The sequence below is a fragment of the Ursus maritimus genome, unplaced genomic scaffold (assembly GCF_017311325.1).
Source record: "Ursus maritimus isolate PB19 unplaced genomic scaffold, ASM1731132v1 scaffold_6, whole genome shotgun sequence".
In the NCBI taxonomy this organism is placed as follows: Eukaryota; Metazoa; Chordata; class Mammalia; order Carnivora; family Ursidae; genus Ursus; species Ursus maritimus.
This window is the reverse complement of record NW_024426774.1, coordinates 57,223,433-57,246,829: the sequence shown is the minus strand read 5'-3', so window position 1 is coordinate 57,246,829 and position 23,397 is coordinate 57,223,433. Positions and strand designations below refer to the sequence as shown.

Here is a 23,397-nt window from a genome sequence, read left to right as displayed (position 1 = left end):
GCCTTTGTTCATAGATGAAACCTCCATAGCCCCAAGGCTCCAGCTAAGCAAGGCATGGGATGGAGGAAGGGGTCTAACAAAAGCCCTACTCCCTACTGCTTTCTAGAAGCCCAAATTGCAGAGTAAACCTGCATTGGATGGTTTGGTGAATTGTCCACTGCCAGCCCCTTCAGAATGGCCCTCCAAGTCCTTGCAGTTCTTTCCAAGCAAGGAGAAGACAGCGTCGGGGTCTGCAGCTGCCCTTGAAAAGAAAGCTAAAGAAATGGCTCGGATGTTGTGCAGGGTGATCATGGGAGATGGCCTGGACCCCCCACCTGACCCCTGGTGGAGCAGATCTCTCCCAGAAGAGCCCCTGGATTGGGGAAGTGCTGAGGAAGTCAGGATTGAGACTCAGACCACCCAGGACCCTCCACCAGCTGGCCACGGCCAGGCCACATCTTCAGGTTGGAAGGGTGAGAGTACCACATTCCAGGTTGTTACCCAGCCCCGTGGCCTGCTCTGTGGGGCCGCAGGTAATCCCTCAGCAGTCCTGACTCCAAACAAGGCCAGGACGCAAGGCACAACCCCCCAGTTCCTCCTTCCCCTGCCGAGTGGTGAAGAATCCTACCATTGATGGCCTTTTCATCTCAACCTTGGTTACGGACAGCAGCACGTGGGAAGGACTGGCAACAGCGGGCTACCATCCTGTCGTGCAGGATCGTGGAAGGGTTACTCAAGTACTGAAACCTCAAGTTGGGTCGTGTGAAGAGCTGCTTAGCAGTGAGGCAGACCTAGAGGACTGGGTCTGAGGTTTGCCTTGCCTTCCCTTCATGGAAACTCGCCTGTGCTGTATCCCTCACTGAGCCTAACTTCCTGACTTCTGTAGTGGTTATAGCCCTTGACCTGCCTGACTCCTTTTTGTCTCTCTAGGTCTCAGCTCAGATGCCACCAACCATTAATGTCACATCACCCTGTTGAATTCTTTCAGGGCACTCATTGCTATCAGCAGCTTTCTTGTTTACTGCATGTCTCGCTGGAATGTGTCACAAGGACAGGTCACCTGATGTGCTCCCTAGTGTATCTATTGCTAGGGCCCAGAAAGTTCTTGGCACACAGCTTGTAACTGTCAGATGAATGTCACCTCTCCTTGGAGTATCTTCTTAGGAACTTCATACATTTCAGGAAATACAATGATAAATCCAACTGAACAAGAGCTTATGACTAGACTTTATGGAATCCTGGTGAGGAAGGGCTTGCAGTGAGGGGAAGTGGCTTTGAAAAAGGCTCTAAAGGCATCTCTTCAGTTCTGGATGCTTTCTTTATTCCCATCAAGGGAGAGCCAATGAGTTCATGAGTGCCAGTTTTTCCCTCCCAAATACCTGACAGGAAAACAGGTACTTTTTTCCCATCTTTTGACTACCCCCGACGCTGCTCTGCCAAAATATTTGGTTTTGAATCCTATCAGGTTGAACTTAAACTTGTCTTCCTCAAAGTTGGGGAGTTAGGGGGGTAAGGGGGAGTCCAGACAGCGTATTCTACTCTAGCTAAGTGCATGCTGTGGACCCTGGGCCCCCCAAGCGTGGGGAAGGGGGTCGAGGGGAGTCTCCGAAGTAATTATGTAACTAATGGACAGGAAGGCTGGCCGCCCCACACAGGCCTGGGATGTGGGCTTGCTGGGGGCTCAGCAGAGCAGAAATCAAAACGATAGCAACTTGGTAACTTCTTAGATAAACTGGCACTATTCCTTTCTGTCATGGCCTGTACCAGAACTGTGACTGCACATTGTAGCCGGAGGTGCGTCTGCTGTGAGGCTGTTTACAGAATTCCTCGTTTTCCAGGCTGACCCTGCCTGCAGTGAACTCGTTTCACCCAGCAGGAGGCTGCTCCTAGGAGAGCTTGAACTGAATGACAGGGCCACACAGAGTCTTAGTTTGTCCTTGAAGATCTCTCTCTCCCTTTCTTCAACTATCCTTCCCTGCTCTGGGCTCACGGGTCACGTGGCTCCTTCATCTCTGAAGCTGGAGAGCTGGGGGGTCACGGAGGGGGGTAATAGCCTCTGTGGCTGCCATAGCTTCTGGAAAGAGCTGTTGTCTCAGACCTCAAGATGAGTTCTTCTTTCTGGCTTATCAGTGGCAGTTGGGCTTCTATAATCCTAAGCATTTTCACGCCAAAGAAAATTATGAAGACCGATCAGGAAAAAGAAGGAAAAGGATTGGGTGAGTGTCAGCTCTTAGGAGATTCTCGGTGGTATGAGAAGGATCTAGGAAATGTTGGGGGGCAACTCCATTCCTTTCAGGAATTTAATAATGGAGTCAGAACACATTAAGTTATACTGTGGTAACAAGTGGCTTAAAAATAAAGGAAGATGTATTTTTCACTCAGGCTGCAGTGTGTCTGGGCAAGGTGGGCTCTGTTCCTCACAGCCCCTCAGGTACCCAGCCTGATGGTCGTCAGTTGCTTTATTAGAGAGGAAGAGCTCTGGAGGGTCTGTCTTGGCATAGCACTTAAACGCTACTGTCCAGAAGTGACAACCAAGCACGCCCAAACACAAGAGGGTTAGGACATATGATCCTATAGAGTCTGGAAGTGGGAAGAGCTGGAAACACAGAGCAGCCTCAAAGTTAGCAACAAGAGTTGACGGAGTTAGATGTTAGGGCTTTATAACATTTCAAACCTTGAAGCTTGAACACTTTGACTTGTGATTGTTTTCATCATTTATTGGGCTTGAGGGTCACAAAACCTTGGTTTCATGGCCATGTTCTGCTCTGGCCTAGAGAGTTATCAGTGTGCTTATTTTCTCCAAAGTTGCTTTTTGGTCAGTCAGTATCAAGAGGCAACTTTAGAGAATGGAGGGTAATTGGGATTAGGACTTGAGATATGGTATCACAGGCATGGCTATTTTAGCACTGTTTGGAGAACACAAACTTTAAACTTGTCTTCCTCAAAGTCAGGGAGTTAGGGGGGTGAGGGGGAGCCCAGACAGTGTATTCTACTCTAGGTAAGTGCGTGCTGTGGACCCTGGGCCCCCCAAGCATGGGGGAGGGAGTCGAGGGTCATATTAATAGAAGTAGAAGATGTATATCAAGGGAGGTGATAATCCTTTATTTTGTTGTACTTATCCCTTGCCTGACACAGCTCTGTCTGAATATCATACTTTGAAGGCAACTTTAACAAGCTTTGTCAATCTGGAACCCAGTAAGAGTCATCAGGGGAGAGGGAGTCTTGAAGATTATTGAAAGAGATAACTGGCAGCTGCTGTATTTGAAAAGCTGTCTGGAGTTTTTCTTTTACTATTGAGAAAGCTACTCCCCTGTTTTGAGATGGATTTGACTGCATTGTGAGCAGCATACTCATTGCTATAAGCGATCAAAGAAAGCGGAGAAGGGAGTGTGACCCTCCAAAGAAGAGAGGAAGGGTGGTTGTCGTAGGCATGTTCTTGGGTCCCTTCCAACTCTATCACGATTATTTCTCTGACTCAGTTTTTTTCTCAGAAATAAAAATAAGTCTTTGGTCATGGAAGAAAGAGTGGATGCCAGAGGAGACTCCACTATATAGAATGCTGCGGTTCCTGATGCTCTGCTGCTAATCCCCCAGGCCTCTTGACGCTGGTGATAGGGTCTCCATTTTACAGGTGAGGCAACTGAGAAGGAAGTCAAACACACATACAGACTCACAAGGTGTTTTGGTTTAAGTGCAGAGTCTGGAGCCAGACAGCTTGGTTTTAAATTCTGGCTATGCATGGGGCACCTGAGTGGCTCAGTCAGTCAAGCGTCTGCCTTTGGCTCAGGTCATGACCCCAGGGTTCTGGGATGGAGCCTGCATCGGGCTCCCTGCTCGGCGGGAAGCCTGCTTCTCCCTCTCCCTCTGCCTGCCGCTCCCGCTGCTTGTGCTCTCTCTCTCTCTCTGTCAAATAAATAAATTTAAAAAAATAATCTTTAAAAAAAATAAATTCTGACTCTGCAGCCTTCTAGTTGTGTGACCTTGGGTAAATCATTTAACCTCTGTTTTATACTCTGTAAAATGGATATGATAGTACCTCATAGGGTTGTGAGGATTAATTGATTTTTAAAAAAGATTTTCTTTGTTTATTTGAGAGAGGGTGTGTGTGTGTGTGAGCAGAGGGGAGGGGCAGAGAGAGAGGGAGAACGGGGAGCCTGACGTGGTGCTGATCTCACGACCCTGAGATCATGACCTGAGCTGAAACCAAGAGTCAGACACGCAACCGATGGAGCCACGCCACCCAGGTGCCCCGAGGATTAACTGATGTAATTATACAGAACATACTGAACATCAGTACCCTGACGCAGAATGTGAGCTGATATGTTTCATCTACTATTTAAATCATTAACGATGTCTGCCATTAAGTTTGAAACACTAGGAATTTGATTCATATAAGTAGGAAAGCAAAACTAATTTCTGTTTTACTTTCTCTTGTGACTCATGAAGATACAACAATATTTTACCCATTTTCTGGAAGTGGCTGTGTTTCAACATAATCCAAAAGGTGAGATTTCATAATTGGAGCGCACTAGATATAGTCTAACCCCACTAATCATGTTGACAGATCCTCTCAGGCCGTCTTGTAAGCCAATAGCAGAAGAGCGGCTGTCTGTTTGAGCATATTCACAAAGTATTGTTTACACTATTCACATCAGGAAACGGATCAGAAATTAGCCTTTCTGACCCAGATTTCAAGCTATGTGCCTCTCCAACTTAACAAACACTCAGACTCAATCCTTTGTAGTGTATTGTGTCGAAGCTTTTGGATTTTCCAGGCTTCACCTGAATAGCAGCGTGGCCCTGGGGCCATTGTCTGAGAACCCGTTCCGCAGTCTAGTGTAAGCACAAACATGAACGCAAGTGACAAGAGTCCGTTTCAGGTCAGGTCGGGGGTAAAAGTCCCAAAGAGGCTTGTGAGACTAAAACTGTATTGGTGTGCTTTGGTGATAGGGTTTCTTCTCTCCTCTCTCTGGCAGACGTCTGAGTTAAAGTGAGGGTTGAGTCAGAGCACCTCAGAGAGTCTTTGAGTGGGGGCTCTTTCAATATGTTAAAATCTGTGGTGAGAGAAACTAAGCAGGAGGTAAGTTGAAGACTGGAATAAGTACCTGTGAGCCTACAGACCCTTCTTGTTCTAAAAACAGGTCAGCAGCCCCTGGTGGGGTTCCCCACCCCTGTACATTTGCATTTTCTCTTTCTTCCTCTCCCCACTCCACCCTCCCTTCCCCCTCCCCCACCCTCCCTCTCCCTCCTCCCTTTTCTCCCTCTCCTGGCCTTTGGCCCTTACCCAGGTGGAAACTGTCCTCTATACTGACTTGCTGGTCTGCCTTCTGGCAGGGATCAGGGAACACAGCTGAGGGGCAATGGGCATGAAAGAGAGATGTCAGACGAGGGTGTAGGTGATTAGGCTCTAGTCCCAGCTGAGTCCCTAAGAGAGTTTTGGATAAAGTCCCCATTTCGAATCTGTTTTCTTAGCTTTATCAAGTCCATGAAGTTCCTAGCTCTAAAAGTTTCTAACTTGCTGAGACCTAATTGACTGGGCTACTACTACTATTTGCATTACTGTCAGATCTCTGAATGGGTTCCTGAACTGTTCAGGGGAAGGACCATAGCTACTTAAATGGTACAAAAGAGCACCTATGCCACACTCCCTATGTCCTCAGAGTTCAGATGGATATAGTCTTAGGCTGTTCACAAGCATCAGTAATTGTGGTAACTCTGCTTCCCCTCAATGTTCACCCTCAATTGACAGTATGATTCTTCCTCAAACTAATTTTCTTCCTGTAAAAGGACCTGGCATAATTTCTGTGCCTCAGTTTCCTCTTCTCTAAAATGGGAATAATAGTACTTCATAAGATTGTTATGAAGATTAAATGAATTAATATGAAGAGCCTAGAACAGTTCATGGCATGTAGTACAGTCTAGCAAGTATTATTGGTTATGAGACATTGCTTAGAAGGCTATGAATTATCATGCACCTTCTGGAAAACAGGGTAACAGACATATCAAGAGCTCAGAACAAATGGTTCTCAGGCCCACATATCCCACTCCTAGAAATCCCAGAAAGATAGAACTTGGACAACTCCTATACCATTATATTTATCACAGGATTATTATAATAAAAGTTAGAAATATGAGTGATGAACAAGTTCAAATAAATTATGGTACCCTCTACTTGACTCCTTTCAAGCCATTAGGAGAATATAGCAAATACAAATCTCTGAAAATAGACAAACCTGTGTGCATACAGGTTTTTCACTGTGTGAAAAATGGAGTGCACGCACTGATGTGTGTGGGCTCTGTAGCATTGTGGGTTTTCCTTTTTCTTTCAAAAAGGAGGAGATCTGTAGCAAATGCTACAGATAGACAAAAAGTGGGAACATAAGATAGTAAGTTTCTTTCCGTTTTTTAGGAAGACTTGACTTTAATGATAATTGTCATGTAGCAGTTCTTTTCTGGAATTAGTTGCCTTTAACTTCTGTTTCTAAAATTTATTCAGGGGGCGCCTGGGTGGCACAGTGGTGGGGCGCCTGGCTGGCACAGTGGTTAAGCGTCTGCCTTCGGCTCAGGGCGTGATCCCGGCGTTAAGGGATTGAGCCCCACATCAGGCTCCTCCGCTGGGAGCCTGCTTCTTCCTCTCCCACTCCCCCTGCTTGTGTTCCCTCTCTCGCTGGCTGTCTCTATCTCTGTCAAATAAATAAATAAAATCTTAAAAAATAAATAAATAAAATTTATTCAGAAAAGGACACTCCATTAGAGATAAGCAACAGCTATCTACCTAGGGCTGTGGTGTGCCAGACCTTTTTTGGGGGAAGGGGCAGCACTCCCTTGTGTTCTGGGCTGAAAGCAGCCTCCGTAATCAGTTGGTCAGAATGTGTTGAGTGTTGACCAGCTGTAATAAAGAGCAAAGGTGGTCTCATACGATCTCTCCTTTTGCTTTCAGATCTTAGGAGAAAAGGACTACTATTCATCCCAAAATGAGGAGGCAGGCTGACTGGAATGGAAAAGTACATGTTCTGGAGGGTTAGCTGTTTATTCAAGATGTGTTTATATGTGGTGGTTCCATTTTGGGGGGGTGGGAAAGCCTAATTCATTTATATATAGTCCAAGTACCTGAAATAAAGGGGGGAAATCCTATCAAGTGTTAAAACTAGAGTGTCAGGGGGCACCTGGCTGGCTCAGTCAGTGGAGCATGTGACTCTTGATTTGGGGGTTGTGAGTTGGAGCCCCACATTGGATGTAGAGATTACCTAAAAATAAAATCTTAAAAAAAAACCTAGAGTGTCAGACAAGATCTTGACACAACTTTCCCTTGCCTTGTAAATGGAGAACAATTTGGTAAATTACAACGAACTAGAGCGGCTAACATTCTAGGGAGAACGTGATTAAAAACTACCTCCTCAGGCTAAATTTTCATGTGAGAGAGAAACTTTTTTTTTTTTTTAAGATTTTCTTTATTTATTAGAGAGCATGAGAGAGCATGAGCTGGGGAAGAGGGAGAGGGAGAAGCAGATGAAGAGGGATAGGCAGACTCCCCGCTGAGCAGGGAGCCGGACGTGGGGCTCGATCCCAGGGCCCTGAAATCATGACCCAAGCTGAAGGCAGATGCTTAACCAACCAACTGAACCACCCAGGCACCCCAAGAGAGAAAATTTTATACAGACAAGAACTAGGACTCGTTACATTAGGCATGATTCAGCCAGGATTGAGTAAGTAGGAAAAGTCCCCTGGTGCTAGTCCATGTCATTTCCCAAGGAGAGCAGGCCCTTCTCAGTCTTCATCATGGAAAACTTAGGCTTGCCTCCCAGTCCGAGGAAGGGTTGGCTATTAGTTTATCTATTTATGTCCTATTTTATTACATTCCGACTATGGATCAGGCATTGTCTTGGGTACTCGGGGTTCAATAGTGAATCTGAAAGACTAATTCCTTCTCAATGGGCTTTACAGTTTAGCCAGGAGACAAGCAAGAAAACCATAGAGTATATTAGCTGATATGTTGATACGTTCTATTGAGAAATGCGGTCATTATAGTAGTTTAAAGGCGGTAAGGGAAAGCCTTGTTGAGAAGACACCTGAGAGCCATGCAGCTAGCCAGCGGGGTGAGGAGGCCTCCACCTGTTGAGGCCCTGAGGCAGGGCTGTGCCTGATGTGTTCAAGAAACAGCATGAGACCAGCAAGAGTGGAAAAAGGCAGATGATGAGTCTTGGGAATAGTCTGGAGGATAGTACGGCAGAAGGGACCAGATAGTGAGACTAACCAGGGTAGTCTATTCTTCTATTTTTAGATGTGAACGAGTGTGAAATTGGCCTGGAGTTCTGTGATAATGGAGCAGAATGTGTGAACAGATTTGGCTCTTACTAATGTCGCTGCCAAAAGGAGTATGAAGACCATACCCCGCAGCCTGGCATGCTGTCTGTGCACACTCCTCACAAAGGCATTGGTTGCCCAGATGCCCTCTCGTTTGTACGCTTATGAGCTGCCGGGATCTCCTATGAGATCTGTACCATCCTTAGGTCAGGGCTGAGCTCTCAGTATGATACCTGTGGCCACAAACACCAAAGCAAACATTCTCTGAAGGATACCAAGTCCAGAAACTGTTCTAGAACTTGGAACATGGTAGTAAACCATTTACTGTGAGACTCTTCATTGTACTGATTTTTCTTTTGCAAACTTAGCTTCGGAGCACTTCCATAAGGATGCCATGCCTGACTGATCAAAGTAGGTGTGTATAGAATTTACCTTGAACATCTGGTTGTCTCGCCAAGGCTCTGTCTGTCATGCCCTTGGTTTTAGACATTTTCTTACCAAAGATGAAATTGGGCAGGGTCTCACATGGGTTTGAGTGAGCTTCTTCGGAGCAGGTTCGGCACAGAGCAGTTGGTAATGAACTAGCTGATGCCTTTAGCCTTTTAAAGGAGTTATTGCTGGTGATGGCAATTCATTTGGTGCAGTTACCTCTGAAATAATATGAGCTGCCTGGCGCCACCACAGGCAGATCAATAGACATGATTTCTCTTTCTCATCTCGCTGACTTGCTGTGGGACCTTAGTCCTTGTGTCTTGAACACCCTTATGAAACAAAGGGTTCAAATAGATGTCGAAGGTTTTGTCTGGCTCTTTGAATATCAGATGTTGAAATTCCAGCAAAGATGCTATTGGACTCTAAGGACATGTGACCTTGCAATGCTGTCTGCATAGTTCTTTGGGTTTTTGTGTGTGTGTGTTTCTTAGTTTTTATATTTCAAAGGAAGATTGAGTTTGGCACAAAATACAGGCTCAGTATGTATTAACTGAATATCTTATGAATAGGAATCTACTTGTGACCGACAATATGTAATTTTTCTGTGTTTTTTCTCTTCCTGTGCCCTCCAAGCATCCAGATAATGCAGTGTCTTAGTCCGTTTGGTCTGCTCTTACAGAATACCATAGACTGGGTGGCTTATAGACAACAGAAATTGTTCTGGAGGCTGGAAGTCCAAGATCAAGGCACTAGCAGATTCAGTGTCTGGTGGGGACCTGCTTCCTGGTTCTTAGACAGCCATCTTCTTGCCGTGTCTTCACATGGTGGAAGGGGTCAAGATTCTTGGGCCTCTTTTATAAGGATGCTCATCCCATTCATGAGGGCTCAACCCTTATGATCCACACCTCCCAAAATTTCCACCTTCTAATACCATCACCTTGAGGGTTAGAATTTCAATATATGAATTTGGAGAGGACGTAAACATTCAGTCCATTGCCTGCAGTGACAAGAGTTAAGTTGAAGTAAGTTCTATGAGGCAGCCATCTTGAAGTTTCAGAAATCTGGCATCTGTGGATTTTGCTCTAAAGATAGTTTCTAGATGGTATGCAAAACTAGTTATAGTTCTTTGGATCTATAATAAGTTACATGATGATAGAATACATTTTGGAATACAACTGGCTCTTGTGCTTCTCTTGGTGAATGGCCTCAAATTTAACAGTTTCTGTCTTTTTATAAATAGACAAAATTAATTTCTGATATGCCTAAGATGGAAGACTTTTAGTTATTAGCTCATAGGCAATTTAGAATCCACAACGCAAAAGGATGTGGGACATTTTTCAAAGTTAACTCTGTGTGTATGAATAGGGTTCTTGAGGGAGCTATATAGCCAAAGTTGGTAAAAAGTCTTTACGTTACCAGGTTCATTTTGTTCCAAGTCTGACTTTGGCTTTGATAAAATATTAGCCGTCCGTTCATTTGTTTATTCTCTCAAAAAATAAGTACCTACTGATGTGCCAGGCAACATGCTAGGGACCGGGGATAAGAATAGATAAATCACTGAGGATGCTTTTGAGAGTCCGTTAGATAATGGAATATAAGCCTGTCATTTGGTTCTTTTTTTTTTTTTTTTTAATGTTTCTTTGTGTTTCAGGAGTTGACTTACCCTTTAATTTCCTGGACCTGCTGTGTTCGCTGCAGTCTTGCTCATGTTGGCTGTTGGCTTCATCTGGCTCCTAACTAGAACCTACATTAATGAAAATTCTCTGGTCAGAATGTGGCACCACAGCCTGCCTATAGCACCTGCTTTTGACGTGGTGGACCTCTGCAGATACCTTCCCTTCAACCCTTCCCAGCCTAAGTCTCATGCCAAGGTTCCAGATGGTGCTCAAGGCAAGAATGTTCCTCAAATCAGGAAACTACAGGTGTGGGTGGAGCAATCCAAGAGGCTCTGGGGTAGCTGCTGCCTCTAGAAAGGAGGGTGGGAGGAGACTTGTCCTTCGGAGGAAAAAACCTCACTGTGCCATCAAATCAAACACTCATGAATTTAGGAAGACCTGCCTTGAATCTGATCCTGCCTGTCAATTCTGTTCTCCATGATTCCACTGTGTTGTGGTTCCTGAATCTCCCTGGGGGAGAAGGCCTCTGTGTTTGGTGGTGGGGGGGGGGGGTCTTATATCAGGACTCAACCTCTAATCTCAGCCGAGGGCTGAGGTAGACTTCTGGAGACCCAGACACTTCAGGTGATGTGTGTGGTCCACAGGAGGTGTGCAGGGGGTCAGGAAGCACATGGTACCAACTTACAAAGTTGAGTTTATCAATGGACAGACTAGGGAACTATTAACATGGCCTAAAAAACTAAACCTCAGCACTTTTCTCCCTTTTTAGGTAAAAAGAAACTCCCCTAAAAGTAGAGGGTGAAAACTCTTGATTCTTTTTCCTTCATACTTGGTTGTATTTTATTGGATTATGAATTTGTTATTATGGAGACATTCTGTCTTCTGTTCTATTTCTACCACCCTGTGTGCCAGGTTGATATTAGGGCCCTATAGCTTGACCCCAAATAAAAAAGAAACCCTTTTGTATATTAAAAGAAATAGAACTCTGTGGATTATCTTTTTTAAATCTACCACTAGTGTTTGGCTCTTAATCTTTTAAAAATGAGGTGGTCAGCATTTGTTTTAAAGGTTCCCAGACAACGGAGCACCTGGGTGGCTCAGTCAGTTAAGTGTCTGCCTTTGGCTCAGGTCATGATCCCAGGGTCCTAGGATGGAGCCCCACGTCAGGCTCCCTGCTCAGTGGGGAGTCTGCTTTTCCCTCTCCCTTTGCTCTTCCCCCGGCTTGTGCTCTCTCTCTTTCTGTCAAAAAAAAAAAAAAAAAAAAGTTTCCTAAACCTAACTCCAGTGCTGGAGTTCCCCCATACACAACACAAAGCAATTCTCAGGCACCTGAGGGCATCAGCGAATCCAGTGAATTCTGACACTGCTTACCTGGGAGATGCCATCAGATTCCACAGGTTAAGGGTTCAGTCCTACAGACTGCCCCCCAACCTCCACTTCAGACACAGGCAAAAGCCCCAGGATGTGACCTGTGCTTCTGACTAAGTGGTTACAGGTTGGAGGTTCCAGTGATCTCCTCCTTAGGTTTGATTAATTTGCTAGAACTGCGCACGGAACTCAGGGAAATGTCTTATTTACATTTGCCAGTTTATTAAAGGATATGATAAAAATATAAGTCAACAGCCAGATGAAGAGTTTCATAGGGCCAGGCCCTAAACAAAGGAGGTTCTGCCTTCATGGAGCTTGGGGTGTGGCTTGATGGCACATGGAAGCATTCTGGTTTCCCAAGTGTGGAGGCTCTCCAAAAAGGACCAAAAGCTGTCCCTTTGGGTTTTTTTTTCTTTAATTAACATACAATGTATTATTTATTTCAGGGGTACAGGTCTTTGATTCATCAGTCTTAACACACAGCACTCACCACAACACATACCCTCCCCAATGACCATCACCCTTGGGTTTTTATAGAGGCTCCATTACATAGTCATGATTGAGTCATTGGGCTTTGGCTGATTCAGCCTCCAGCCCCTTTTCCTTCCCCGGGGGTGGGGGCGGGAGGGTGGGGATGAGAGGTAGGACTGATAATTCCAACTCCCTAATCACATGGTTGGTCCTCCTGGCAACCAAACCCTGCCCTTGGGCGGGGCCTGAAAGTTACCTCATTAATAACAAGATGCCCATTTTCCCTTTACCTCCCTGAAGCATTTTCAGGAACTGTGGTCACCTATTTTCAATGAGCTGTGCAACCGTCATCATAATCCAATTTTACAACACTGTCATCACCCCAAAAAGATCCCTTCTGCATATATTGTAGTCATTCTCTCTTTCCACCTTCAGTCCCAGGCAACCACTAACCTTTCCATTTCTGTCGGTTTACCTCTTGAGATTTCATATAAGTGGGATTGTATAATATGTGGTCTTTTGTGTCTGATTTCACTTAATATAATGTTTTTGAGGTTCTTGCATATTGTAGCATGTCAGTAATCTGCCTTTTTATTGCTGAATAATATTTCATTGTATTTACCACATTTTCATTCACTGTTGATGAACACATGAATTATTTCCAGGTTTTGGCTATTATGAATAATATAGCTAGAACACGTCTTTGGACATAAATGTTCACTTTTTTTTTTTTTTTTTAGAGAGGGAGAGCACACAGGAGCAGGGTGGGGGTGCAGAGGGAGGAAGGGAGAGAGAGAGAATCTTAGGCAGGCTCCATGCTCAGCACGAGTCTGAAGCAGGGCTTGATCTCACGACCTTGAGATCATGACCCGAGTGGAAATCAAGAGTTGGATGCTGAGGGGAACCGACTGAGCCACCTAGGCACCCCATAAATGTTCACTTATCTTGGATGGATTTCTGGGAGTGAAATTGTTGGGTCATATGGTAATTTTTGTTTAACTTTTAAAGAAACTGCCAAATTATTTTCCGGAAGTTGTTGCACCATTTTACCATCCCACCAACAATGTATGAGGATTCCAGTTTTCCCACATCCTTGCCAAAGTTTGTTAGTGTCTTCTATTATAGCCATCCTAGTGGGTGTGAAGTGGTATCTCATTGTGGTTTTAATGATTCCTACCCTTCCTAATGCTACGGACAGAGTATCTTTCATGTGCTTATTAGTCATTCATTTATTTTCCGTGGTGAAATGTCTCTTTGGCCGTTGCTTCTTAAAATCCCAAGAGAGGGAGATTATAAACTTCCCCTGGGGGTAGAGGAGGGGTCTTTCTAGTTTTTTAACTGCCTGATCTCAACTGCCTAACACAAGAGTTGAGAGTAGAAGGCCATGTGCTAGTTTCTGACTGCTGCTGTAACCAATTATTACAAACCCGATGGTTTAAAACAACACACGTTTATTCTCTTACAGTTCTGGAAATCAGAAGTCTGAAATCCATTTCACCAGGTCAAAATCAAGGTATCAAGAGAGCTGCCAGGGGAACATCCATTTACTTGCCTTTTCCAGTTTTTTAGAGCTGCATTCTTTGACCTCTGGCCCCTTACCCATCTTCAAAGTAAGCAGTAACCTCTGAAATCCCCTCCCTCCCCCCTGTTCCTTTGTAATACCGCTTTCTTTCTCTTCTGTAGTAAAATCTCCCTCTGCCTCCCTCTTGTAAGGACGCTTGTGATTACATTTAAGACTCACCTGAGTAATCCAGGATTATCTCCCCATCTCAACCCCCTTAATTTAATCACTCTTGCAAAATCCCTTTTGCCATTTAAAGTAACATTCACAGGTTCCAAGGATTAGGACCTGGATATCTTTAGGGGCCGGGATTGAGCCATCCTCTGCCCCCTCCAGTCCATAACCACCATGGCTTCACCCGCGCATGCCCTGGAGTTGGCGGCTCCTGAGGAAGACCTGACCAGGGAAGCTTTTGTAAGCACAGGTAGGCCTTGGAGGGATATCAGAGCTATTTATACAACAGACCTCTTACTTTCATCTCCTTCTAGAACTTTTGAAGAGTTGACAGCATTTTAGAGCTGAGAAGGGCTGAGGCAGCCAGTACTGCTGCTAGAGGGTGTTGGGGACGGAATTCGAACTCGGGGCATCTGATGCCCAGGTCTCTCCCTTCCCCCCTCTCCCCGCTTCCCCCCACCTGCCCTCCAGGCGTGGCGGTGGGACTGTGGCTGCCCTGAGAGCTGCCCCTCGCAGGTCGCTCGTCCAGTCCAGGCGGCAGCCCCGCTGCGTCCTCGCATGCGGCCAGCAGGGGGCAGCATCCCCCGCGCAAACGGTCGCCAGGCCGCCGCCGCCGAGAGGTGGGGCTGCGCGCTCCTCGGCGTTTCTTCTAGCCACGGGCAGTTCTGTTCACGTTGCTGCGTCGCCGTCTGAGCCTCGCGGCCCTCTACGTCGCTGACCCGTCTGGCTTCTAACCCTAGAACAGGCAGAGAACCGTTTTGGGGCGTGGCAGCCAGTGAGTGGCCAGCGGGAGGGCCGCGAGGGCAGGGGCTTCCTCCCCACCTGGGCCAGGAGGAAGCGCGCCCCTGCCTGGAAGCTGGAGGAAGGGAGGGTGTGCGCCTGGGTGTGGTGGTGCCCCGGGGAACAAAGACAGAAGGGTCCGAGGCGTTAGTTTCTTGGAGAAGGACGTCCTGATAGCTGCGGGCTGTTGCATTTCTCACCGGGCACAGCAGATTCCCGGCCAGTTTGGTTCCGAAGTCCCGAAGGTTCCAGGTGGCAGAGCTGCCATCTCTTACTGCCTGTCCCTTCTGTTGTAGCTGTCCTCTTGGGTTCGAAGTGGTATCTCACTGTGGTTTTAATGAGATAGATGGGAGTGTGGACGGGCTGCCGGGATGCCCAGGGCTGACCTAGCCCAGTGGGAACTTCTTAGCCCTGGGGCCCAGTAGGAGGCTGCTGTAAGCTTTTGCTACTAGGCTCTGAGCCAAGCTTGTGATTAAGGCTTTAATCTTATTGGCTTCTCTCCCACTTATTTGTGGCCTTACCTGAGGGGCCTCTGGCTGATCAGGGCTTTGCCACTGCTAAGGAGCTAAGACCTTCGTTTCTTGCACCAGCATTTTCCCTGTGGTTTATTTCTGTAACATCTGCCAAGACTGATTAGAGCCCAGATCTGGTGTCAGAAAAAGACCTGGTTGTTAGATCCGACTTTGCCGCTTACTAGCTGTGAGAGGATGGGGAAGTTTCCTCACCCCTTTATGTCTCTGTCTTCTCCTCTGTTAAATGGGGATGCTAACAGAACTTACTGCATAGGGCTATTGTGAGGACTCTGTTAGTACTTGCAAGATGCTAAGGTTAGAACTCAAGGCTTTAAAAACCCCATCTCTTGGTTTGGGCATCCCAGGAGGGCATCTGACACGTGAAGTTATTTATGTGTCTGAAGGCCTGGTGAACATACACTGCAGGATAGGAAATACAGCCTGGCCGAGCTGGTGAGCAGCGTGCAGCAGGGCAGGCCCTCACGGGATAAGACCGTCACACTTTGGTGCAGCTCAGAGATCATCCATCTCCAGTAGTTCACACCGCTCATGAGGGGGCAACCTCCGTTATCGTAGGAACCAGAGCACCTGGGTTCAATCCCAGCCCAAGATGGACCAGCTGTGTGGCCTTGGGCACGTGACTTCACCTCTGTGGGGACTGGTTTCCTCATCTGCAAAATGGGTGTCACATAACCTCCTGTCTTGACACACCATAAAGATCAAGAGGTAAAATGTGTGGTGCTGAGCCAGCCACGTGGCCCTCAGCAGCCTGGCACCGAGGGTCCAGATGATGAACACTTGGATTGTGATACTAAGGCCGGAAGATGTTGAGAATAGAAAACCCAGGGTAAGCTGGGCCTTTTGAAGAGGTTTTTCCGACTGCTGGTCAACATGCTCATGTCTGCAGCAAACTCGGGGCCAGGATGGTGCTTTTAGGGTTCCTGGGTATTTGTGAGCATGATTGCTGACCCAAAGAGTCCCTTTCAAGACACTGCCAACATGGAGTCCTGCAGTTTGAGGAGAAACTAAGTTCTGGTTTTGAAGTAAACTTAACCTTAGTTTTTAAGGAAAATGCCCATCCTGTTATAAATTAAGCTGCTATGAACATTCATGTACAACTTCATACAACTTCACTTCACAGATGAATATGTAGGGGGTGTAACCTGGAGGCCCTGTGGTTACCCTACTTGATTGAAAATTGTAAGCTTGTTGAATCTTTGCTTCCCTCATGAGAGCGATTTCAATCAGATGTGACAGGGAGAATGTCACAGGTGTCACTGGGAGTCAATAGGTTTTTGTGAACAATAGGATATCTGTGTGTTGGGGGATGGGAGCTAGGGCACACCAGCTCTTAGGACATCTGTAGCTGTGGAGAAGCAGGGCCTTGGCATGACCCCTCAGCAGCCCTTTATTGTATATCACAGAAATCTGTATCACTTTGGGTGTAAGGGGGTTTGGGAACTTCCTTATTGTCCCCATTGGTTGGAGGTAAGTTACTCAGAATTTAGAAGGCTTCTACTGCAGATTGGCTTTGGGTCATAGACACGTGGCATTCAGGCAGTGCCCATGTTTCTGCTTCCTGACTAGTTCTCTTGACCAAGTCACTATGTGGAACATAAACGTTCTCCTTGAGTTCATTTTCCAGCGTGCCCCAACAAGAGACTTCTGTAAGCAGTCAACCAGGGCTAACACTTCATTTCCACAAACAATGCCAAAACCGCTTTACACACTAACAAACTTACAAAACAAACTGTACTGCTTAATTGAATTTTCGTGTGGTCTGCAAAAACTCCTAACCAGAGGGGAAAAGAGAATGTTCACAGTCAGCCCCAATGTCATTGTAATATTATTTTAAAAATGTCGTCTTGCCATAAACATTGTTGAGTACTAGATTTTTTTTTTTTTTTTTTTTTTCAGTAAAGCTTTTCCGTATGGGCTGCAGCTGCCCCTCTCCAGTCTCCTTGACTCTGGGCACTACCATTAGCTTGCAGAACTCTGTGTCCCAACACCTCCCTCTCTGCTGGAGGCCACCTCACACCCAGATGTGAATAGGTTTTACCTTCCACCAGCACTGCTGCATCAAGGTTCTTAACTGTCTGTATTTTGTGGGAGAAATGAGTCCTTAGAGTCAAAGGGAACTCCCTTATTCTTGGGTAATTCTTCTAACATAATTATAAGCTGTGTGTGCAATTGTGTGACTTTGTGCTTCTTTCTTTCCTTCTTTTCCTTCTTTCTTTCATTTATTTTAGAGAACAAGAGCTCAAGCAAGTGGGAGAAGGGACAGAGGGACAAAATCTACCTGCTGAGTGCAGGGCCCAATCTCACCACCCATGAGATCATGACTGGAGCTGAAACCAAGAGTCAGATGCTTAACCTACTGAACCACCCAGGAACCCCTGCCTCATTCAATTCTATCTTTCATTTGCTAAAAACACCTGCTAAGGCTCTTGGGGGGGCAGGAAATGGAACAGTCCCTACTTCCAGCTGGTGTTGGAGATGGGCACTAAAGTGACTAGCCAAGTTGTAGAAGAGAAAGCAGGTAATTATGGCTGGGGGTGTAGGGACAGCTTTATAGAGGAAGAAACCCTTGAAAGATGGAGCTTTGAGGGCAGACTGAGATTCAGAGCTATCAACTAGTGAGTACTGATTTCCCACAAAGGAACTAGGTCCTGGGGTCTCTGGCTAGCCTCTTGGACTCCTGTAGACCTATAGGTCTCCTCAACTTGTTGATTTCCTGGAGTCTGGGAAAACTCAAAGTACACGCAGGACTCAGGCCCTGAACTCTGCTCTCTGTATACAAATATGCTCAAATGAGCTTTGGTCTGGCTGGGATTTAAAGTGGCCAGGCCAGGAAAGGGGAAATGGAGGTGAGAGTGACCTCTGACCCCTGAACAGACAGCAGAGTGTGCCCTCATCCACAGGTTCTGCCACTTCAGCTCCCCCAAGCTGAAGTGCTGGTTCCCTGGAGGCAGGTGTCCTGCTTGGCCACCCCTGCCTGGTCAGTGGGAGAAGCCCAGCCTCTTCTGCTGGCCTATCTTATAGTAACAGGTAGGGAGTGCCTAGAAAATGTGGCCTCCTCTTTACTTGGCCCAAGGAACCTGGCTTGCTTAGGGAAATGCTGTCAGGTAACCCAGAGGTGACCAACTGCACTGTTAGTTGAAGTATGGCCCAGGCCTGAGAATGGCCCAGAGTTCCTTGGAGGTACTTGTTACAGGCATGTCCCTGAGTCTACTTCCAGGTGTCCTGTACCCCATCTCTGGGATGGTCCTGGGATCTACTGTATCACAGTTTCTCTGGGTGATTCAGATAGAAAACCTCTAAGCCCGCCCTCCTTTTGCATCCAGTGAGTGGACCAGAGTCCGACAGGTGAAGGGATTGGTGTAGACGCTCTGGCTGAGCTAGGAAGAGACCCCCAGGACCACTCCTAGTCCAGTGCTCGTCGCCACACTCAACACCGTTGGTTTTACCTACACATCCTCTCACTGTGAAGACCTGGAGTCCAGGTCCTGGACATTTGGCCTGGTAGCCAGGTCAGTGGGCTGACAGTTGCTGTAAGAGCAGAGAACCCAGGAGTTGGCAACTGAAGCCTGAAACTGGCTCCTGAAAGCTGTTTTTCAGTGTTTGTAGCCTGTAGTTTTCTTATGAACAATCCCTTCTGCCCAGTCCTTCCACATGTCCAGCTCCCTGCCCTCAGTCCTGGCCCCAGCCCTACTCGAATGCACATCTTCATAAACACCCACACCGTGCTGCGGTCCCCCTTCTGCTGCCTTCTGCCCCCTGCATCAAAAAGAGAACAAAGATGGGAGCACCTGGGTGGCTCAGTTGGTTAAGCATCTGACTCTTGATTTTTTGGCTCAGGTCATGATCTCAGGGTTGTGAGATGAAGCCCTGCATCGGCCTCAGCGCTCAGTGAGAAGTCTGCATGTCCCTCTCCCTCCCCTGCTGCCCCTCCCCCACCTCAAATAAGTAAATAAAATCTTTTAAAAAGTGAACAAACATGAATGAAGAACATATTGGCACAGGGAAAGCCCTGAAATTGGCTTCATAAGACTTGAGTTGCAGCTCTGTGTGAACTTAAGTCCCTGACCTTCTCTCCATCCTGTACAAGACAGCATTTAGTATGTTTGTCCCTCTGGCTTCCTCTTCTAGCTTGGTTACTCCACCCACAGCCCGGAAAAGACAGGACAGACAAACCAACCCCTCCCACTTCACCGTGGGGACCCTGGTTTTGCTCACAGTTGTATTCCCAGTAGCTTGCACCGTGGTGCCACGTAGAAGGTGACCAGTAAATATTTGTTGTATTATGAACAAATGTGGACTTAGAGGCACAGAGACGCTAGTAATTAGGGGAAGCACTTGAGCTTCCAGGCTGCGCTTCCTACCGGCGAGTTCAGTAAACTTCCGTGAATAGCTTTGCGCTTGATGGTCTGCTGGGAACCAATAAAACCCTAGAACATGGAGTCGGCCGTTTCATCTGTCAAATGATGGGCCTGATAAGATGGGCCCTTCTTTCTCTGCCTTTTCTCTCAAACTTTGTCCTTCCCCCTCCCATCAGTTAGCCTCAGGCTTATGCCCCCTGCGGCTGTCTGCTCTTCTGAGCCCCTGCCCCTCAGGGAAACCCAGCCCACTCTTCCTCCCTTGTTCATAGATTGAGGTATGTGTGCAGCCTAAGTACCTTTCAGGCTGGGAAAAAGGAAAGAAGCCAGACATTTTTGGATCTAGCTCCTTCTCTTGATACACATGACCTCTTCAATCTTCCAGGACCAGGGGGTCCGCAAGTACTTGCTGAACACCAGACCCTGCCCTAAGCAGTCTGGAGGAATCAGATTGGACACAGTGTTCCTGCTAGAAGCCAGCCGTGTGTCTGGGGGAGGAGCCCACACATGGAAGATGGAGGGACGACACGTGGAGTCACGGGTCAGCACATGGTTCACTCCTCAATGAGGAGAATAAAGAGCTTAGTGTCAGAAGCAGAGCTTTGGCGCCTGAGTTCTGACCCCGTGCTAAGGAGATGTAGGACCTTGGGCAAGTTATTTTATAGATATGAGCCACAGTGTTGTTCTCTATCAAGGGTGTAAAACAGGGACCCTCATGAAATGCACAGTCCCCTTTAGACCCACATCACAGTAATAGCTGCTGCAGACAACATGCATGGGGGGGAGTGTAAACTCCGTGGTTGGAAATCCGAGGAGAAAAATGATATTTGCATAGTCTCGAAGTGTCTCCCCCAAGGCACTCACGAATTGCGAAGAAGAGAGACAGAGGAACTTTTACTGTGGAGGAACCTGGCAGACATCACCTTCATCAAGGGCTCAAGGTTAATGTGACCTGGAAGTCGAGCAATCAGCATCACGAACCCCCTGGAATGGTGCTCTGAGAAGGACACAGCATCGCTTCTGGGGTATCCTTGCCACAAGCACATAACCTCAAACATGCATGAGACAAACATCAGACTAACCCAGATTAAGAGACTTTCTACAGAATAAGCAGCACCCATCAAAAAAGGCAAGGTCACGAAAAATGATGAAAGATTAAGGAACTGTTTGCAGATTGGAGAACAAGAAGACACAACAACTAAATTTGGAATCCTTGATCAGAAAGAGGGCATTAGGGAGAAAAAAATATATAATTGTACTATGGTTGTGTAAGATGTTAATATTAGGGGAAGCTGGGTGAGGGGTGCACAGAGCTGTCTGTACTATTTTTGCAATTTTCTGTACGTCTAAAATTTGTTTGCTTGTTTGTTTTTTAAGTGACAGAGTCTTATGAAGAATAAGAAAGATGATGTGTAGGTGGTGCTTAGCACTATTGGCACAGGGCTCAAAAAGTTTTAACCTCCATTGTTTGGTTTGACAAACGCTAAGGATGGCAGGTAGAGAAAAGGGCAATTCACTTTTCAAAGCAGGAGGATTTGCCTGAGCAGAGACCTAAAGTATAAGGAACATTTGGGAGACACAGCAGACCAGACAGTCCAAAGCAGAAGGCTTAAAAAAATGTTTTTTTTCCGATAGACGAGTAGTGGGAAATGAGACAGGAAAGGTCTCAAATGCCAACCTGGAGAACCAACTTCAGCTACAGAAAAGGCAGTAAGAGGTACTATGTAAAGAAGTAGCACTATCACCTAGGAAGTTCCTGTGTTTCAGAAAGGCCCACGCTCTCCCCCACAGAGCTGATCAGTCACTAACAAAGGACAAAGGGCCCAACAGAGAGGGGGAACCTTCTGAGGAGCTAAGTCTGGAACATAAAGGTCTGTACCTGTGGGGAGAGTGAAGGAAAATGCAGCCTGTAGGACGGGGTGGCAGAGGGTGGAGGCCCCGGGGACTCTGGTTGTTGTTCTGGAGTGACAAGACTCTGAAAGCAGGTGGAACCTCCGGGGGGGGGGGGGGGGGGGGGGGGGCAGGAAGCTGCCCTTCCTGAGAGGAGATCCAGACTGAGCTTGTTTGCCGCTGCTGCTCGGTCCCAGACCCTGAAATGCAGGAGGGGAAGAAAGGATGCTGGGAAGCCATCCAGGAACATTCAGTGTCTGCTGGGAAGTCAAACCAAATGCAACAGGAATGTGACTTGCTGTGTTCAGAGAGGCGGGAGGCCTGGCAGCCTGGCCACACGAGGAGGCTCCAGTTCAAGCTCACTGTAACAGGTGACAGGGATCAGTCCTGTCCAGAACTTCCTGATGCACCTGGAGGGGCAGCCCCCCCATCCTCCCTGAGCTGGCACAAGTGGCCCTGGAGGCCTCAGGAAGCAGCCAGCTTGAGGGTTCAGCATTCGGGGCAGAGTGGGCTAACCAGAGGACTTGGGGTTACAGACTAATAGGGGCTCCCTACTTAAGTACAATTGAGGGCCTTTGTTCGAGGCCATCCCGTCCTGTCCCCTCTAAGAGGAAGGGCTCCAGCAGTGGGCAGTTAAAGCAAACGGGAACTGAATGTGACTTGCTATGTGTGGTCGAAGGTGTGGGTGGCTCAGGGGCTCAGCTGCTTGTGGGAACCACGGAGAGTGTGTAGCTAGTGTTCCCGATCCTGGCTACACACAAGAATCACCTGGGGACTCCTTTTTAAAACCTCAATGCCAGGGCCTCAGCCCCTAGATGTTCCAATTTAAAGATTCCAGGTGAGGATCAGGAATGGGTTTTAAGTTTTAAGATACTAGTAGTTTCATTTTTTTAAACTTTTTATTCAGAAAAATAGTTGAGTGAACAGAATAACCTCCTCCCTCCATTTGCCCAGCATCCCACCTAAACAATGTACGAGTCTTGGCCAGTTTTGGGACAGCACTCCCTCCGTTGACTTCCCCAACACCCGGCTCCCTGGATTACTTGGAAGCAATTTCAGAAATCAGAAGCTCATGATCAAGGCGCCCCAGGTTGTCCCCATGGGCAGAGTTGAAGCCCACGGACCTAGTCCAAGGCCTTCATTGTACAGATAAGCAAACTGAACCGTGCCCCACAGAGGAGATAGGACTTAGAAAATTCCCACGAAAAGGCCCCTTCCTACTTTAACATTCTATGGATGCATGAACTTGGAAGCATCATAGAGACTTCTGGAGTATTCTTATCAAAACACTTCTGGAAAGCCTCACCCTGGTGCCAAGCCAAGGACTCCCCGAGGCAGAATGGGCCTCTGCCCCAGGTGCCAGCTGAAGGCTTACCTTCTTCCGGTTCCTGGAAGAGTTCTGTCTCACTTTGTTCTGCTTAGTCTCCTTGCAGGCTGTTCATTAATGGCCCAGCTTGGAGCCTCTCAAGCTCTCAGCCCTGTAGCTCAAACTCAGTGGTTCTCTTTTCTGCCTGCAGGACCAGGTGGGGCTGTGAGGACTCAGGGCTGGGAGAAGGGGGGAGTTTCTGGCCCACTGGGCTCCCCCAGCAATGGAGGCACGGAGGCCATGTGTTCCCAGAGGCTCCCACGCCCGCAAGGGCCAGGTGGCCGGGCTTCAGGCAGCGAGGAGTTTCACCGGGGCCTGCAGGCAGTGACAGGTGTGTCTGCCCGCTGCTGAGCTTCCGCATGCATGTCTGCTGTCTTTTCTAGTCAGAGAGCAGGTGCTCACTGTGAAAACAGTGTTTGTGACTTGGGACCTCTTTAAGAGGAACTGAATTCTCAGCACCGTGGTGGTCGGCTGGGTCTGGCTCTGAAGGCTCGGGGTCCCTGGTGTTTAACAGCAGCCTCAGAGCTGGGGAGACTTGGACTTGATGCGGTTTTGGTCAGTGTGTAAG

The 23,397-nt window shown here is 47.3% G+C and overlaps 1 long non-coding RNA gene across 3 annotated transcripts in view; it reads left to right on the top strand.

Moving 5' to 3' along the window:
- The window catches only part of LOC121101031, a 42,865-nt gene extending 21,991 nt beyond the window's left edge, over nucleotides 1–20,874 (top strand). The window contains exons 4-9 of one of the 3 annotated variants that reach the window (XR_005832961.1): nucleotides 3,459–3,610; nucleotides 4,426–4,483; nucleotides 6,920–6,983; nucleotides 13,636–13,780; nucleotides 14,003–14,155; nucleotides 17,115–20,874. This is a non-coding gene — a long non-coding RNA (uncharacterized LOC121101031). Of the gene's footprint in view, nucleotides 1–3,458; nucleotides 3,611–4,425; nucleotides 4,484–4,955; nucleotides 5,060–6,919; nucleotides 6,984–10,366; nucleotides 11,538–13,635; nucleotides 13,781–14,002; nucleotides 14,156–17,114 lie in introns of those variants that run through there. The other 2 variants (XR_005832960.1, XR_005832962.1) reach the window with 2 other exon arrangements.
- Nucleotides 20,875–23,397: the final 2,523 nt, after the last annotated feature.